This window comes from Lepisma saccharinum, chromosome 1 (assembly GCF_977018435.1).
Source record: "Lepisma saccharinum chromosome 1, izLepSacc3.1, whole genome shotgun sequence".
In the NCBI taxonomy this organism is placed as follows: Eukaryota; Metazoa; Arthropoda; class Insecta; order Zygentoma; family Lepismatidae; genus Lepisma; species Lepisma saccharinum.
In genome coordinates, this window is record NC_139229.1 from 183,486,760 (window position 1) to 183,501,210 (window position 14,451).

Below are 14,451 nucleotides of genomic sequence, written 5' to 3' on the forward strand. Positions count from 1 at the left end.
GCATATGTAGATGCACAGATAGTGTACATCTGTTAATGGCAGTGGCGTAGCAGCCGCCCCCGCAAGCTGGGGGGGGGGGGCGATGTGTAGGGGCCCGGCAATGTCCTCTCTCTGTGTTCCTGAAATTTTATATAATCACAGAAATTCAACAGATAGAGTCCCTTATTAAAAAGAGATATTTACGAAACAGATCAATAACATATCATACGATTATGTCTGCGGATAAGCAGTAGTGTATTGTCTCAGGCAGAGGGGCCCGGGGAAACTTGACATAGGTGCTCTCCGAAATGCAGAATGACCTTACTTGTTCGCAGATGGCAATCGATAGGAAATACCCCTCATCTCATACCTTTATAGCTACTCAGTTTGTCGTAAACGTAGTGTATTGTGGTTTAGTGTAGTACAGTTATGAATCCAGTAGAAAGATGCAGTTGCTCAACCAGTCGATGCCTTATTGGTGCACAATAAACAATCAAACTTGATAATGCATGACCTTTTACCAGTAATATAGTTTTACACGTGATATTTAAAATGTAACTTCCCACCAAATATTTTCAAGGGGGCCCCAAGCCTCAATATGAAATTGAAATAAGATCTGAGATAAATTTCACACATTGTCCACGCCTGTTACGTTTTATTCAAAGGAGCCCCAAAGCTCATTAGGAGGTTGAGCCCCGTTAGGGCCAGTAGGCCCTCTTCTGCTACGCAGGGTATACAGCGTATGACCATTATTTTGAAGGAATTTGTGAAATTAATTTTTCTTACATATTTTACATATTGGAATTTTGAGGACATTTCTGTCAAATCAGTTCTTCCTTTCCAGTTTGTTACCATTTTATGATTTACAGTGCTCGAATTGAAAATTCCTAGCTGCGAATTTGCTTGTTCGAGTTTGGGGATAGAAGAAAGGATCCTTACATGGATCAACTTTAAGACAATGCAGTAGGTGGAGGAGGATGCTTATGCAAGTTATCTTTGCTGGGGGTGGGAGTTACTTCATGATTTTTTTCTTAGCTGGGGGATAGCATCCCCTTGCGTCCCTTTCCCCACACACTTCTAGCACTGATAATCTATTATAAAACGGTTCTTGTTTCATGAACAAGTCTAAGAAAAACCAATGGTGTATCGAAAAGAAATGGCATCTTTGAAAATTATGAATAATAATATTGAGGTCCACTAACACCAAAATTAAACATTGTGTCCGCGCGGCGACAACCTTTTGGTTGGTCGTCGGTATTTCTTTCAGTGACAAATTTTCAGCGAATAGAGTCCCATCGCCGCTTTATTATCTATATCTGAAGACTGGAGTCCGCTGCTATTTCTTCGTAGCAGATTGCAATTGACCTTGCGATGTTAAGCACCACTGACAATCTCAAGGTCCAGTTCAACCCCCCTAACTAAAATGATAAGTTTGCTTGAGTATATTATTCACTATTAGAAGGCTAATGTGAGCGGCTCTTACGTAACGTTGAATCTTGGCCTGGCGCAGCCAAGGGATGGCTTTTGGGGCTGAAGGCGTATCAACCCCAAAGTTCAAAAGAGGAGTGTTTACTATTCATTAAACAATTTCATTTCCCCAAACATTATTTTTGTATGTAACCTAAAAAAAAATGTTTAAAGCAAAAAATACAAAGGATCACAAACAAAATATTTGTCTGCGTGAAGCCTCCCCCCGTCCTCCAAGAAAGGATCCTGGCTGTGTTGCTGCGTTGAAGTAAGAGAAAATATTTCTAATGTCTTCTTTCAGTTATTTATCAGTGAATTAGAACATCTTGATTTAGTTTCGAGAAGCTCGTATAAGTCTGTGACAAAATATGGGTAAGCATAGTTTTGGGGGTAAAAGTTATTATATTTTTACAACTGGGGGCGGGGGGAGCTAGCTTGTAGTCCCTCCCACTCTGGCATAATCTAGATAATTCTTTTTTCATATTTTTTCACTAAAGGGGCGGGGCCCCCAATATTTTACTTGCAGGGGGCCACCAGAGAACTGCGCTCCGCCATTGGTTAATGGTCTCTTGATTGAAACAGAGAGAGAGAGATCATGCAACACACTCACGGACAGACATTATCCTTCGTTGTTTGTGAGTTTTCGATATTATCCTTAGTAAAGTATATTTGAAGTCAAAACTAATTGCTTATCTTTCATGTTGCAAAAAAAAATACGCCACGACCCCCGCAGGAAAATTTTTGGCGGGGGCGATTTTTTAGGAACAAGATTGATTGTGGGGGGAAATCACCCCATCTCTCCAGGATTTCGCACCCTATTTATACTCCTGTCTGAAAAATAATCGTCTCATTTCTACAACGCGCAAGTTGACTCCAGAAATGACAGTTAAGAAAAAAATAGGTACACCAATTTGAGCTATTGGCGGTCGCAAGGCATTGGAAACGTGCTTGGGAATATAGGAAATAGATACACATGGTCTTGGAAGGTAGTCTTGTCTGGCAGTTTATGGAAACATAATTATCGATGCAGAAATGCCGCTGAAGAATTAAGTACAGTCACGGATACTTGTGGGCTGTAAAGACTTTATTGACTTGCAATGGGGAAGCTGTCAATATCGGTACCAGAATGAAATTAATCGAGAGGCGAAAGTGAGAAGAGTAGTCGTATTACACACACCCACCCACACATATACATATATGTGTGTGTGTGTGTGTGTGTGTGTGTGTGTGTGTGTGTGTGTGTGTATATATATATATTAATATATATACATATATATATATACACACACACACATATGTATATATATATGTTTGTGTGTGTGTGTGTGGGGGGGTATATATATATTTATATGTACACACACACACACACACATATATATAATATACCTACACATTCGGACACATTATTAGCATTTTACCAACTAGGACGACGTTTACAAACAATGAAGTCAGTGGCGGCTTGTAATCACACATTCGCGATTATCTCTAAAACTACTCGTTTGCAGACCCATGTTTACTGAGACTTTTTTGCTTCTATTATCGTGTACTTTCACCTGGGTCAGTTTGCGCTATTACTTTTGAGACACCCTGTATACACACACACACACACACACACACACACACACACACACACACATATATATGTATAATAACTATGGGTAAAGTGGGCAGACTGGTCGACCATATTCCTGCCCCTGTGGTGTAAGTGGTGACACTTCTACAGATACCCAAATGTCAACCTCTTTTACACATAGTACACCCTGGACTGCATTATGTAGACTAACGAGGCCCCTGTCGTCGGGACTCGCAGACAGTATAATCCTCTGTAGGGGTTGTGTGTTGTCCATGTGTGTTTGCGATTGTCCTTTCATCAACTTCATCCCATCACCATTCATCCTTATCTTCGCTATCAGTCAAACATGGCAGAAAAACTAAGTAAAATCGATCAATCAATATCCCCACCAAAAAAATACATTCCTGTCAATTTCACTCATTAAAACGTGGAAGACCCGTGCAGAAAACTGCAACCACTTGAAACAATGTTCATCCCTGTCATTTCCCTACGCCGAATATAAGGGGAGGGTTTTACAGGTCCAAACTAGGGATGGGCGTTCGAATCCTTATCTGAATCCCAAATTCAAAGCTCGGAATCTGTATTAGCCCGAATACTGGATTTGATATCAGAATTCTTATTATCCAAACCCGTCCGAATCTTCAAAGATCGCGTTCTGCCCAAACCTCTCCGATTGGTTCCCTAAAACGAATTGGCATTACTTGTAAAATAAAAAAATAATATTTATATTTAATATCTAGAAAGAGGTTAAAAGTAAAAGCATTGTAAGTATTTCAAAATATTATTATGGGTGACATAATTATGTGCGTCACGCAAATATGCACATACAAATCATTTCGAAATAATTATTTTATTGGTTTATTTAAACATTTTAATAACAATAAAAATATCTATGTTTACTATCCTTGGCATAAGTAGTATTTGAAGGGCGAATTCCTTGTCGCTCCAGTTTGTTACATTTTTTGGAACGTATGGTAAATTATGTATAACATCCTGATTTTATTATTTTTATTTAGCGTCGCTTTTCTGCCACTTTTGGCTAATTGCGACGATGAGAGCGAATACTGATATGATGGAGTTGATGAAAGGACGCTCGCAAAGAACACCCAGGCCAGAATTGGAACCCGGGACTCCACGCTGTGATAACCACGGAGGTCGCCATAACATTCCAATACTTCAAGAGTAGTTATTGGAATTTCAAATTCTTGAAGCTTTTTAAATAACACCCTGCTTGGGATATTCAAAGTTGAACCCTTTCGATTATTTTATTCTAACCGTCCTCCAGCCAACAGCTGTTCTCTATGAACTATTCTTCCCTACAATTTTGAAATTCCTATATTCTAACGTGCTGCTCTAATTATTAGCATTACAGAGGTATTGTGAAACGAACATGGCACAGAAAACTTATCAGACCAGCTAAGAAAATTTTAACCTAAAGGAAATCATCAATGCGCTAGTGCATCATCACCATGATTGCGAACTTTCACACGTGGAATGAAGATTAGAGACTGGACAATTACTTCCAGAAACCAGATATGCAAAAATTTCTACATTCATTGCGTCTAACATAAATGGCAGTAAGTCTATTTTTAATTATGTCCGGGTATCGAACGCGGGACCCCTTGATTACAAGGCGACGACGTTACAACTACGCCAATTCACTATTCATTGTTGCCGTTGTTACAGATACATGGAACATGTTGGTACAGTAGGGGTTTAACTGTTACGATCGGAATCTTAAAAGAACGTAGAACCAAGTAACAACTTAAATTGTCATATTCTAACTCAGTACCCTCAGACTATTAAAATTCAAGATTAAAAAATTAATAAATACATAAAATAATGCAAAAAATAGTAAAATGGTGTATAATATCTGACAGAGCACCTTATAATATGTGGATTTGCAAGCTTTTTACGTATTTTACATGTTTTTAATGTATTTTCGTGTTTTTAATGCGTATTTTACACCTCGGGTAGAAAACGTTTTTTACGCGTAAATACCCAATCTTGACAGTGCTCCTAAATCTTAGAAGAGATTTCGACTATGAATGCAGCCTAATAGTATTATCATCACCCAGCGGTTCTTGAACTGTGGTGTGCAGACTAGGGATGGCCAGATCCGGATCCGAAATCCGGATCCGGTTGGTTCCTGATCCTAAAATTTTTCGGATCCGGAATTTTCACATCCGGATCTATTTTGCCATCCCACATGCGCTTCTTTGGAAAGTAAGAATGTGTTTATATCATATTGTTACCTGCTAATCTACATTATATATATATATATATATATATATATATATATATATATATATATATTAGTGTGTGCGCGCGCGTGCGCGATTTGTAATTAATTAATACACTTACAAGGGAGGTCTAAGTCTCCCCCTCCGATTTCCATGAAACTTGGCAGGTGTATAGAGGGGCCCAAAGGAAGAAGTACGTGTTTTTGTGTTTCAGCTGAAAAACGGTTTTAGGGGGCAACCCCCCCTCAAATGTCAAGATGAGGAGAAATTGAAGTGGGAATCTGACCCCGAAACCACGTAAATATGGCATAGGAAGAAACAGGGGGCATAGGGCCTCTCTATACACCTGCCAAATTTCATGGAAATCGGAGGGGGACACAGGGGTCAGATGATCCCCACGTCAATTTGTCCTCATCTTGACATTTAAGGCGGGTTTTGCCCCCTAAAACACTTTTTTAGCCGAAACAAAAAAAAAAACACGTATTTCTTCCTTTGGGAACCTCTATACGCCTGCGAAGTTTCATGAAAATCGGAGGGGGACACAGGGGTCAGATCCTTACTTCAATTTGTCCTCATCTAGACATTTGAGGGGATTTTGCCCCCTAAAACAGTTTTTAGCTGAAACACGAAAACACTTATTTCTTCCTTTGGGCCCCTCTATACACCTGCCACGTTTCATGGAAATCGGAGGGGAACACAGGGGTCAAATGCCCACTTAAATTTGTCCTCATCTTGAAATTTGAGGGGGGTTGCCCCCTAAAACAGTTTTTTAGCCGAAACAAAAAAACACGTATTTCTTCCATTGGGCCCCACTATACACCTGCCAAGTTTCATGGAAATTGGAGGGGGACACTTTGATAACCTCCCTTGTTAGTCTTACACTTTGTAATTATATAACACTGCATATATTATAATGTTTTATTTTAATTTGTAAAACTGTAACTGTAGAACAATTGTATAATTTTTTTATAACATTTCTATCTTGTTATATGTGTTAAAAGTTTCATCCTGGAATGGAATGTCTCATATTTATGTGTGTTTTCATTTCCAATACATTAGAATGAATACATATTCGTTTCAATGGCATTTACAAAATCACCTCTGACATTTTATGTTAAACAAGTAAGATTATTTTTGTGCACGAGTGTGTTAGCCGATGCGTAGCAAAGTATTTTAGGAACAACACTTGAAAAAAAATTCTTGTAAGACTAACTAATGAAAAATTTCTTTGTAATCGAAGATCATAATACCTTTTAAGGTGTGGTAATCTTATAATGGGATTGAGATACGAAACTCTCGGATTCGGATCCGGATCCAGATCCGAAACTTTCGGACTCTGATCCGGATCCGGATCCGTTTGGCAATCCCTAGTGCAGACTCCGTCACCATGACCTCCCAGACGGTCCGCGAAAGCTTGAAGAAATATTACGAACTTTTATATTTGTCACAAATGCTCGTGGGAAAGAAACTGATTTATTAAACACAGATTTCAAATTTAAAAGGAGAGCTATGAAGGTACCGGTTCCTTTCGTAATGACATATTTGTGCGAAAAACAGTTTTCTGCACTTTTATAAGTAGAGATGCCGTTTAGTAAGCGTCGAGTCAGAACTCGGAACACGAGTTTCATATATTTAGCACGATATAAATACACTTGCCAATGAAATGCGGCACCAGCTTTCTCATTAAAGTCATATTAGATCCTAATTCACTATTGATTGATTGAATTCTTGTTTTAAGTCCACTTTAAGCACATATAGGTTAATCGGGACTAGGCCTACAGTTTAAAGTGGGATCAGAACCACTGTGCAATGTGCCTCTACCTGGTATCTAACCCGGGTCCCCTTGATTACAGGCGAAGACGTTACCACTACGCCAATTCACTATTCCTGTTTGCCGTTATTAACATAATATAGGGTGTCCCCAAAAAAAGTGCACACACACTATTACAGGAATTTCAAAATCAAGTGGCCATTGCATTTTGAAGCACTGGCATTGGAAAAGTTACATTTCAAGAAGAGTCCATGCTCTCAATGCAGATAATCCGGACCGGGGAGTGAAATTTTGGGGTGGTGGTATATATATATATAAATTAAATTGGACGCAGAGATTTCGAAGAATACCATCTGCGTTCACCAGACCTCACGCCATTAGACTTTTTGTATGGAGCTACAAAAAAGATAAAGTTTACAGTACAAAACCGGCAAGAGTCGAGGAACTGAAGGCAACTTTTGAACGAGAACGCGTGCAAAAACCGAACGAAATGGTTCTTGGTGTTTTGATTGCATTGCTTCGAGTTTCCAGCAGTCCTTGGACCAGTACGGTCATCAGTTTTAAAACAGGCATTGGAAGATTCTGTTAAATTTTGAAAATGAACTTAAAACAGGCATTGGAAGATTCTGTTAAATTTTGAAAATGAACTATCTAAATAAACACCGGCTTTATAATCAGTCAAAGTGTGTATAGCTACATTTTATTGGGACACCCTGTATAATAAAATCTTAGCATTGTACATACAGTATAATTAGAATTAAATACCCTATGAATACCTTTAAATAAGTATTGGACAACTTAGGAATTCAGATATTAAGTCCTAAAGCTAATAATATATATTTAAAGGGGATCGGTGGCAAAGAAAAGGTTATGAATCGCTGCAATAATCTGTGATAACTTTCGAATTTTGTGTATCCCATTTCAATCTGCCACTTCTATTTTTCTGCTGTCAAAACTGTTAGCTTAATCCCTAAACCATGTAAGCTGACTAGTTCAGGAATTTAACCAGCTATGAGAATTCTTAAATCTTCGATATAAGAAATATGGTAAATGGGTGAATCTACAGATATATATTCAAATGTAGATTAACCCACTGTAAGGAAAACTATAATAAGTTGTGATAAACGATATAAGGTCAAAAGCTTTAGGGAAATTACGTACCCTACTGGTTAAAATACTTTGTTGTGTGTTTCATCAAGCATTCGTTCTCGCTCTCAAGCTTAGCATAACGCTAAGAAACTGAATAAACACACACACAAAAAATGAAAATACGAAATACATTATTTAACTACTGGCGAGCTGCTCCTACCAATTCAATTTCATCTTTCTATGTAACGTAGTTTTCAAGAAACGTACGATAAAGAAACGAACAACACTGCGATAAACATCACCTAAACGTCATTAATACGCGTACATGGGCATTTAATTAGCCAATCATTCCATTTCAACACAATTCAAGGTTATTTCAGTTTTTGGTAGTTTATGCATATCAAAATATTCCGTTAAGGAAAAAAGGGCGGCACAATAGACAACTTACCTTATTTATTTACGACGAACAGATTCATCAAACTAACAGTAATTATAAGTATCCATGCAATGTTGTTCCTGTCGCCTGACTGCTTGTTGTCTTGAGACTAGCACTGTCTTCCTACTCTGTTCACCTGCCTGCACTTTGAGCTTCCACACTGGCGACTGGGGTTGTTTTCCGGAGTCAAGTACAGCGCTCGATTTAGAACGGCGTGCCCGAGTGTAGACCACGTGATCGGCCCTAAGTCGCGATTGTTTAATTTAGAGGAAGACGCTGGCTCGCTTACAAGCCAACCTACAGAGGACTCCATGCATGTTCCCAACCAACTTGCTGCACACGGAAATAAATTATTCAGCTGCTCAAAACTTACTCGAGCTTTAAATGGCAATTGTATTCCATACAACACCTCGTCCACTTTGCTTCAGTCTAGATAAACCAAAATTCCTTCAAACCACTGCACACAAGACAGACATTCTTATCATCTTATCATAATCTCCTTCAACATTTCCATACTTTCGCATTCTTGCTTCATGACAAAACGTTTATCTTGATTGATTGATTTATTTATATTGTTAAATCACTCGAGTTTCTAGCAAAAATATTTGTAGCAAATAACAGGCCAGGAATGGGAATTTGGGAGTGACGTATTTATGATTTAGTGTGTTCTTTTAACTGCAAAAAATATTCTCTCTGAATGAGTCTGTATTATTATCACTATCGTACGCAGGGGGGAGCTAATGGGGCTAGAACCCCTCCCGAAATTTTAAGAAAATCAACATTTTCAAATAAAAGCAGTAAAGAAGTCATGAAAAACTAAAGTTGTAATTACGTACAAACCCACCTTAAATTAACTCGCCGATCATTGTTTAATCTGAACAACTATGAATATGAAGGTTAAAAATGGAAATTTCGAAATATTTTAAGTGTAACCTACCCGAACTAGAGAGTAGCTATGTCATGTCCACTTTTACAATTCCAGCCCTCTCCGAAAAGGAATCCTACGTACGTCAGTGATTATTATAGTTATTTATAATTATTCAAAATTATTTGCAGCATCAGAACTTAATTTCAAGATGAAAATGTGCCGATAATAATATCTTCATGTTAAAATCTTGTGAAAAGATGGATGCAACTGGATTTGGTTGGTTGATTTCGTTTATTTTATGCCGGCCCAGTGGCGGCGCCAGAAATTTTCGACCGAGTGGGCAGAAGCTCCATATTGATAGATTAGGGTTGGCAGTATAAATGTAAGACCATGATATATAGTATATATGTGTATGTAAGACGATGTATCCCCACTCTCTCTTACACTCCCGATTTTCCTCTTACTTGTTTTCCTTTTCTTTTTCTTGTTTTCCTCTTTATTCTTTTCTAATCTATTCTCGCATCTTGTTCCATTTCCTTTCGCTTTGTCTCTGATGGACACAATTATTTCAAGGAATGTTTACCCATGCGCAACCATACATTCTAATCACATTCCTTCATGGATGTTAATACAGTGAAATAAATGTGAATTAGGTTTAAGCTTGTGTTGCAAATATAAGGCACATACTTGATTTTATGCATTCGGCGACAATGATAGAAAGAGCGATGGTAGACAATCGTGAAGTTTCTCGTAATTTAAATGCATGTTCCTGAGCATTGTATTTTCATGGTATGAGTTTTTGACTAAAATAGTTTTCTTACTCGTTGGGGTCACTTTTTTTAGCTTACAAGGTTTGTATAACTGACAAATCTAAATGTATCTGAATGTTTGTAGTAGCAGCGATTGGATGCCAACATTTGAGGGGCAAGGACAATATGCCTTTTCTTGGTAGAAAAGGCTTCGTATAAAGAGGTCATAGTGCGGGGGCAAAAAGTGGCGGGCGGAACTGCATCCTCCACTTCCCGCTCCTCCTAATCGCCGCCACTGAATGTTTTGATTAAAATGAACGTCTTATTAGGAATGATTTAAAACGCACACGGAAATCGAATTCTTTGTTCATTGTCCATGAAGTATTCCTAGGCTAATGAAAGGCTATTTTGACAAAATATCACTCATAAGTAATAAACAAGTAAGATTGAAAAATCTGTTCAGAATTGAAGAGATTATTAGCTAAGTTGCTATTCGTTTTCTGAACTGTCATGTTACTAATGCGGGAGAAGCAATACACGTATGGTTACATGAACATATTTTTTGAGGTAACAAAATAATTTGGGACACAAGGAATTCATCGAAGTTGATCACCGTACCAGTGATAATTCATCTATTGTTCATAATGACTTGGGTTGTATGGCGTGACCATTTCGAACACACTAGAATGTCAACTTCTAACCTGTGCAGCATACCCTGGAAACTTTATTCTTTCAGGGCAACGAGTCCCTGGCGCCTGGAACCACTGTCAAAGAAATAATTTATGAGGGTTTGTATTTTGAGTGTCAGCATGTGTTTGTTTTTGCCCTTTCGTTACTTTCATCTAATTACCATTGAACCTTATCGTCGTCATTATTAAAATTAGCAGAAAAATGTGTTCGACTTCCCCCTCCTCTGGTGTAAGCACAATGCACACTGGTTCGGACTACACGTTAAACTGTAGGTTTAGTCCCGATTAGCCTATCTGAGCATGAAAGTGATCTTAAAAACAAACTCACAAAACGTCTTCTGCATACTTCGTGACATAACTTTTTTTCTTCACTTCAGCTGCATCTACAGATTCTGTCGACATTTTCGGCTAATTCATATGGCAAAATTTATGTGTGGAACGAAGATTTCTAAATAGGATAAGCCACTCATTAGCAATTGAATAATTCTGTAGCTTTTTCCATACATAACTGGTTCATTAAAATTTATTCACTTCGGTATTGTAGTGATTATTGTGATTCCTTCTTATTAGTAGAACGAATATATAGTTGATATTCCACATACCATATCGATATTTTAAGATGACAGGTATATAACAATTATAATGAAATAAGAGAAAGGGACATTTCTGGAATTTCAATGCAGAGTTAATTAAACCTATACTACACTATCTAGCATACTTAAACCTGAAGATTCATGGCTGCAGCAATACAAGCCTTCCATCTCTACCTATCCGGGGCAAGATCAATCAAATCTTTCCCATCCTTACCAATTTCCTTTAGGTCCATCTCAACGTTATCCCTCCATCCTTGTCTTGGCCTTCCTACTGGTCTCTTACCATCAGGTTTCTTAACAAGGACCCTGTAAACTATTCTTCCTCTGCCATTCGTGTCACATGGCCTTCCCATCTAAGTCTTTTTCATTAAATTATTCTAATAATAATAATTAAAAAGTCGAAATAATTTATTGTGTTGCTGAAGGAAGTAACGCAAAGATGTTGTTTTTATTTGTTTATTTGGAGATTATATTAACCATACTCAGTTTGCAATTTATATACGTATGTGGAGGTCCGGAGCTTACAGCACCAAGACCTCACTCCAATCCCCTCTACACAGTTTATTATAACTTCTCACCAAGTTACATGGTGTGGTTTGTTATTATATTTTTTACCATATCCGAAGTACCTAATTTTTTCATTATGGGGTACTTTTCAAAACAGTCTTTCCCAGTGAAGGACTGGAGCTGCAGTCCTCAAGTTCACCCTAAATTCTGATCTAATCTTGATCATCTGCATATTTTTGAGCCTCCTAAACCTACTAGCTGCTTTTAATCATGGAAGTGTTAATTTGAACACAGTTTTTGTTTCAATAGCTCTAGTAATTACTTTCACTTTCTAATGACAAAATTGGCTTTTTATGGGTTGATAATATATTAACATTTCTAGCATATACGTATAATATTCACAAGTAAAATATACATGTTATGAACACCAGAATACACTTATTTATTGAATCATTCATATATCCCCAAGTATATGTACTTATTGAATTTGATTGGGTGGGCAATCGGGTAGGCACAGGAATTTTTGGGTGGGCGCTTGCCCACCCACTGCCCATCCCTATCGCCGTCCCTGTGCCGGCCCCGTGGCGGAGTGCTTAGCACATCGCGCTACGACTCCAGGGGTCCTGGGTTCGAATCCCGGCTTGGGCTTGGATGTTTGCGAGTGCCCATTTCATCACATCATCACTCATCCTCGCAATTTAGCCAAAAAAGTGCAACAAAAAGCGAAGTAAAATAAGAATCAATTCAATCGTTTATTTTATTTCGCTTTTCTGCCACTCGTGGTTAATCACGAAGATGGGGATGAGTTATGATTCAATGAAATTGATGAAGGGACACTCACAAACACCCGTGCCCACGCCAAGATTTGAACCCGGGACCCCTGGCATCGTAGGCATCTGAGCGCACTGTGCTAACAACTCCGCTATGGAGGCCGTCAGGATTCAACTGAAAGTTACAAAAAATAGCATTTATAGAAGATTCTGGCCTTTCATAAGGCCATAACACTACATACAGTACATACATACATACGAAGGGAGAGTGAAAAGTTTTGAGCCTCACATGGAAGGAGTGATGATGCTAGGTAGTTAAAATTTGGGAGGATGTAAGGTTTGAGTTTTAGGACAATCTGTGAAAACTTTTATGAAATTCACATGTTTTCTTCTATTTTTTGTCAGGTTGAAAATGAATGAAGTGTCAGAGAAGAGTGGCCAACAGGTCCGTGATACGGTACCTCTGTCGGCAAGGCCTCACTGCACAGGCTGCTTTGGTCGAGTGTGGCTTCACCGCACTTCCCCATCCACCTAATTCCCCCGACCTGCCCCGTCGGGGGGGGGGGTGATTATGTAGAGAAATCATAACGAGAAACTGTAGCTCAAACACCCCTTCCCTGTGAGCCTTAAAATTTTTCACTCTCCCCTCGTACACACACACACACACACACACACATACACACACATACACACGCGCGCGCGCGCGCGCGCGACCGCGACCGCAGGGTTTTTTTATTCAGTGGGCAGAGTAAGACTACACATCTTGCTCCTCGGTCATAGAAGCTTATATTATATTTGACCGTTTATTAATATTATTATAAAACTGAAATTGAATTCAAAATACTTTGACGTTATGGGCGAGTTCAGATTTGAGTCCACTATTTAAATAGTAACTGGATTCGCCCATAAATTGTCTTTTTGTACTTTTTCATTATGGACTGATATCAGAGACCACTTAATTATTATTTAATTATCCATTCCTTTTCTGAAATGAAACGGTGTCCTATGATTTTCAATTCACCCTGTTAATGTACGTCTAAAGAACTGTAAATAATCGTCTACTTCCTTTCTAGTGATTTTTTGCGAGGTTAAAGCCCAATTTTGTGGTTGTTACAGAAAAGTGGTCATCTGTTCCAATACACGTTTTCAAACAATAAACGCTGGGACGTGAAATACGACACATTTGGTTTCTTCAACTTTTAGAGCATACTGCGATTCAGGCAATGTTAAGAGATACATGTCTTGAGTGCTACACAAAGAGCCTTAAGCATCCTATTAGTATTGTATTGAGTAAAGTTCAATTTGATTCTGAATATATTTTGGCGGGCGGAAAAAATTTACTGCTTTTACATTAGAAATTATAATTTTTCACCGGAAGTATCAGAAGCAAGTCCGCAATTCTTGCCACGAGAATGAAACACATATCCGGAAATATGCAGGTTCCGTTTTAAACCATCATGTTCCGGCGTTGTCTTCGAGGGGGCCTGATGAAATTTAAATTTCGTAAAAATATAGTTTTATTTAACTTTCGTCTTCTTCTTCTTCTACTTGATAAATGAAAATTAAATTTATTCGACCATGGGCGCATTGTCTAGTGTGTACGAAAGAAAACGAGATATAAGTTTTAACTCTAGGGTTCATACTTTCCGAGATAACAATTTTTGGAATTTTGAATTTCCCGTTAAAAAGCATGGTTTTTATATTATAAAATATTTTC

The 14,451-nt window shown here is 38.2% G+C and overlaps 1 protein-coding gene across 1 annotated transcript in view; it reads right to left on the reverse strand.

Annotated features, from left to right (window-relative positions):
• The window catches only part of LOC146004958 (uncharacterized), a 70,688-nt gene extending 61,755 nt beyond the window's left edge, over positions 1–8,933 (reverse strand). The window contains exon 1 of the mRNA XM_083144035.1: positions 8,571–8,933. The gene's annotated coding sequence lies outside the window, so the exon portion shown is untranslated. The remainder of the gene's footprint in view (positions 1–8,570) is intronic.
• Positions 8,934–14,451: the final 5,518 nt, after the last annotated feature.